The sequence below is a fragment of the Dama dama genome, chromosome 18 (assembly GCF_033118175.1).
Source record: "Dama dama isolate Ldn47 chromosome 18, ASM3311817v1, whole genome shotgun sequence".
Lineage (NCBI taxonomy): Eukaryota > Metazoa > Chordata > Mammalia > Artiodactyla > Cervidae > Dama > Dama dama.
The window spans coordinates 38,512,572-38,518,713 of NC_083698.1; positions in this window are offsets into that span (position 1 = coordinate 38,512,572).

Genomic DNA, 6,142 nt, shown 5'->3' on the forward strand with positions numbered 1-6,142 from the left:
AAATGTGACTTAATAAAATATGTGGCTTTCTTCTCTTTTCACTGCTCAATTGAGCACTAGACGTGTAATTTCTTCCTGGAAAGAATAGTCTAGCACCTGGCATTGCCTCTGGTTAAGACTTCACCAGGAGGACAACTCATAGTTCAGCCAGGTATAATAGAGCATCCATTACCATCCAAAGAAGTAAAACTGCATTGATCCATGTTTTAAAAAAAATGTTATAAAGACCAATGTAACAACTTATAAAGTTACCAAACACTCAATTACATGCTTAAAATGAATAAACATATAGACGATCCCTCAAAACAATAATAATGATAACTTCTATAAAGAATAATATGGCACCCGTTCTCCCCCATAATATCTCACATATGTAATGGCATTAATAACTTTTTAACAAATTAATAAGCAATAAGGTCATATCCTCCATAATGACCTCTCTGACTGAAACAGATGAGTGCTAAGCTCCAATATCTCTGTCGACCCTAGGATATAGGTCTGCCCTCCCTACATGGTAGGTTGCCCAAGAGTAATAAGTCATTTCTACTTTATTAAAATTCCTGAAAGCTTAGATCACTCTCATGCTAAAATATAGTTTCAGGTTAAATCTAGGAGTCAGGGCACAGGCCCTGGTCCTTCACACAGTAAGTTCTTAGCTCTTGCTGTTTTATTGTCAGGACTGCCTGCTCCCACCCCAGGCCTTATGGGCTCTTGCTTATTCTTCATATTTTAAATCAGTGTTGACATCTTGAGACAGGGGTTCCCAGGCCTCACAGATACAAGTTCACCTGCTTCATACTTTTGTAGCTTTTTATAATAAATTTACTCTTTATACTTTGCTGACATTTACAATGAAATATTTATGTGTAGGCTTGATATTTGTACACAAGTTTGTACACAAATATTGATGTGTATTTGTTTCTCCACTTCACTGTTAGTTTCCTGAGGGTGGAGCCAATATGTGGGTTTTACATAGTTATCTTTGATGCAAGTAGTAGTTGTTCAGTCATGTCCAATTCTGTGTGACCCCGTGGATTGTAACCTTCCAGTCTCCTCTGTCCATGAAATCTTCCAGGCATGAATGCTGGAGTGGGTTGCCATTTCCTCCTCCAGATAGTCTTCCCGACCTAGAGATCAAACCTGGGTATGCTGCATTGCAGGCAGATTCTTTACCATCTGAGCCACTATCTTAAAGAGTATTTGTGAATTACTCAACCAAAAACCAATGATTGTTCACCAGTTCTCCTTGAAAGCTGCTTTTCATTTAGCTTCCAGAATGCCACACTTTCCTGAATTTTCTCCTGTCTCTCTGCTTCTTTCTCAAACTCCTGCCTATCCTGTAAATGTTACTATTACTGAAAATACTCATCTAGACCGGGTTTTCCACAGTTGTGTTTGAGGCAAGTAGTAGTTGTTCTGTCGTGACCAATTCTGCATGACCCCGTGGATGATAGCCTGCCAGTCTCCTCTGTCCATGACATTCTTACCTAGAAATTAGAAGTACTTTTACACCTTTATCTTTCTTTAACCAAGATCAGTTTCCTGATCCCTGGATGTATATTTTAACTGCCTTTGGGAACATGGTCAGACAAGTAAAACTCAACATTTAAAAAATTAAACTCAGGATTTAGTAAGTTTAATTAATCTCAAAAATCTATCCCTCCTCCTGTGATCTCTCAGTTGTTTATTACAGACCTCAGGTTCTACCCTACTTTCTCTCATCTGTTACCCATCTTAAATTATTCAACAAGTCCTATTATTGCTCTACACCTTAAATATTTCTTTATTTGCTTTTTTTCTATCATGTCCACCCCTATCTAGTTCAAGTCTCTCTCTTGCAGAGATTCCTGGCATAGCTCCTTAAACTCTCTGCCCAACATCCATTCTTGCCACTCCCTGTCTATTCTCCACCCAACTGACAGGATGGACTTTCTGAAATGCGGAAAAATTACATTACATGGCTTCAAATTCTTCCATGGCTCTCCAGTGTCATAAAGTCCAACTGCCATAACATCTACATGGGCTCCCTGATCTGGTACCTTTTTTCCTCTCTAGCCCATCTTTTGCCATTCTTCAGTCTCAATCCACTTGCAAATGGATTCCCTCCTAAAACACCATCCTTCTCATCCATTGATTAATTAACTCAACCTTTAGGTTTTGACTTTTTTCAGTTCTCTCCTCACCCGCCAGGTCTTGGCTACCTACTGCTTTATGTGCTTGTTGACTGCCCTATATCTCCTTTTCTGTAAGCCTTGTCATGATAAGGAAGTCAAGTAAATTCATGTTCTATTACTCTGTGCATGTATTTTACAGTGTCTAACTCTATCTTAATGTTCCTGGTGGGGCAGAAAGAAATAAAAATGTCTAAAGAAAATGATGTGTCATAGTAAAAGGACATCATTTGTTTCTCCTCAATTCAGACTTGCAAAAAGTCTTGAATGCATTTGGCAAGATTTCCAATTGGTAAATCAATATACCAATTTAATATTCTAAACAAGTCTACATAAATATGTCAGCAATCTATTTCCCAAAGCCATTTACCACATCCTATTGGTACCAGTAGGAATAGACAAGTTTCTAAAGAAGTCAAACACATTACTACTGAGAGAACTTATAGCTAATCCTATCCTAAAGATATCTGAAAGAAACCACCACCAGTCTGGCCTTTCCTGCCAGCCTGACACCTCTACAAACAGAGACACATCTAAATGTCCCAGAGATTTGAAATGAGATTTTTGATCCAGAGAAGCCATATAAGACACATAGACTTTTTTTTTTCTTTTTGAAGTTTTGGATAATGAATAACTGAACATTACAAAATCCTATAATAATTAGTCCATTTGTATAAAAAAAAATAAGCTTTAAAGTGTGAGCATTGCCTTAATTGTTCACAAAGGGAGAATTACATCACACAAAGCACTATCTTAGAACAGCAAAGTCTGTTAGTTGTTCAGTCATGTCTGACTCTGCGACCTCTTGGACTGTAGCCCACCAGGTTCCTCTGTCCGTGGAATTCTCCAGGCAAGAATACTGGAGTGGGTTGCCATTCCCTTCTCCAGGGGATCTTCCTGACCTGGTCTTGAACCTGGGTCTCCTGCATTGCAGGCAGATTCTTTACCGACTGAGTCACCAGGGAAGTCCATAAGAACAGCAAAACCCAACAATTAAAGAATTAATGTTCAGAATCTTTAAACATTTGTTTCATAACTTTTTATGATATTTTTAAAAACAATTAGAAGATTTAAATTTACTGCTAATATTTTTCTATTCTTTTTGTTGTTGTTAAGTCTCCTCAAGTCTTTCAAAAACAACTTTTATCTCCTTAGCAGGACAGACTCTGAACTTGCTCTGTACACAATCACCTCACAAACAAATCATATTTTCATCAAAGTATCAGTCCCTTTTAAAGTTAGTTCTCTTTATACTATAAATAACCCTTATCTGGAACATTCCAGAAGATTACCAAACATACTTGATCAAAGTTCTATTACAGCCTTTCAGAAAATGCTTACACTTCAAAACTTGCAATGTAACTTGGAGAATTTATAAACAGATCAATGACCCTTTAATATCTATAAATATAAGTAGATAATCTGTGTTATTCAGTTGTGTCCAACTCTTTACGACACCTTGGACTGTAGCCAACCAGGCTCCGCTGTCCATGGAATTCTCCAGGCAAGAATACTGGAGTGGATTGTCATTCCCTTCTTCAGGGGATCTTCCTGACCCAGGGATTGAACCCGGGTCTCCTGCTTTGATTCTTTACCAACTGAGCCACCAGGGAAACCCATAAGTAGATAATAGGGGAGCTCTTATCAGTATGTTTTCCATAACTTGAATCTATCATTTTCCTTAAAATTTCTCACATTTAAAAATATTACATAAAAGATACTTCCTTCACTGAGATGCATAAGAATATCGGTGATAGATTTCAGGCAGAAGTCAATAAAGACTTAATCTTGATGAGGTTGGTAACTGTGATCTTTGATACAGATTTAGGTGTTTGCTGGGCTTCCCTGGTGGCTCAGATGGTAAAGCGTCTGTCTGCAATGCAGGAGACCCGGATTCAATCCCTGGGTTGGGAAGATCCCCTGGAGAAGGAAATGGCAACCCACTCCAGTATTCTTGCCAGAAAATCCCATGGACAGAGGAGCCTGGTAGGCTATAGTTCATGGGGTCGCAAAGAGTCGGACACAACTGAGCAACCTTACTTTACTAAGGTGTTTGGTAATTTCCATTAATCATATGAGTGTGTACGTGTGTATGTTTTTGATCATAACATTTTTAGATTTCTTCTCATGTCCTTTCTTAAATTTTTAAATCTATCAAATCTAGTAAATCTCAATTTTTTTTTTCTGTAAATTAATAGAGCCAAGTTGCTAAATACAATTGCCTTCATCACCTCATGCTTCATGAAGATCTAACATACCTTTGCTAAACTTTGTTTTTAAAATGTTTTTCAAACTATTGAAACCTACCCTTCCTTCCTGAACTCACAAATTTAAGCCAACCGGTTGGGGATTTTAAATTTTTTCGATATAATTCATGAGACTTTTTAAATGATTACATAGAAAAAAGCTTAAAGATCCGATAAATTTCTATTGTCTATGGACTGTCTGTGCTATCTCTCAATCATATTTCAATTCTAAAAATGTAAGCTTTGAACTTTAAAGAGATTTGAAAAAGCAAATTCTCCTTCATGCATGATCAGACAAATGACCAACAGCTTGCCATCTATTAAGCTCACACAGTGTGGATGGTGAGTACAGACAATTTGACTTTCTGATGATCAGGTAACAGTGTAAAAAAAATGTTGTGATATTTACCTTCTGAAAGTAATATTTTCACTTTGAAAGTCTTTCCCCCCACTAAGTTAAATCAAATATTACTCCATGAGAGGCCTATCTTCAAACCCCATCTCAGCAGAGGCCCATCAGATTATTTATATTACATTTGTGAGCTCTGGCCACAAAAAGCCCAGCTGAGCCCACAGCATTTTACAAGTGTTCTAAACCCAGGAGGCAGGCATATCAAACATCCACATACTAATTGTGACATTAATCTCTAGCCTTCAGCTGACTAAGGATATTAGAGCTGTAATAAAAACATGCTGCAGTTTTAAATCACTTCACCGAGTAACCCATGTGGTGCCATATCTTATTTCCATACCAACAAGGAGTGGCAAGCAGCAGAAATAGTATAGCTGAGCACAAATTTTGAAAGAGAATCTTATGTTTAGATGTGTAAGCTGTGTAAGCAGGGTATGAAAAGCTGCCAATGTAGAGCTCAAACAGCATTTATTTTTGATCCCCTGTCTGTACAGGAGACTTCTTACTAAACATTATATTTTCAGACCAGTAGAGGATTTTCTCCTTTCAAATTCTGGTATATTAATCCATAACGAATAATTCAACTATATTATAAATTATTCTGTCTTCTGAGATTGAGTATATTCAACATATTTTACCCTTTCCTTAGAGCCCCATAATTGATATGATACATAATTACTATATTGTACTGCAATAATACTCAGAGTTACAATTTTGGCATGTGGGTCTCTTTTTATTCATTGTCACAGGGACTCATATGTGTGAGAAGATGCTATGAGTCACCAAAAGAAAAGGCGCTTGCTTTTAAAGGCAAACACTCAAGTGAAACCTGCTCTCTGGTGTGGACAGAATATAAATAGAGAACAATGATGCCTGAAGGTTCTTTGTCATCTGGGCTGATAACTTAGTTCTGTCCCTGACGAGTTGCATAGTCTGGAATAAGATTCTTAACTACTCACTATCCACATTCACACAATGTGGGAAATAATAACAGCTATAGGTCAGAGCCCAGAAATAAATGAGATAATACATGTGAAGTGCTTAGAAGAGATGATTGTTTATTAGTAGAGCGGGTAGAAACCTTAACATGGAGTTGTGAAGTTGCATAGAGATGTATAAAGAAGGTTCATGGTATAACAGAGCCCTTGGCTGGGAAGGAGGAAGGGATTTGAGGGAGGTGGAAGTTTAGAAAATATTTAGAAGTATATCCTGTGAAATGAAAATATCTCCTGCCATATCGATAAGCAAGAAATGTCATAGTCATCAGCAGTTTCTGCCCGCCAAATGTGAACAAGGGCTCCCCAAACTGTAGT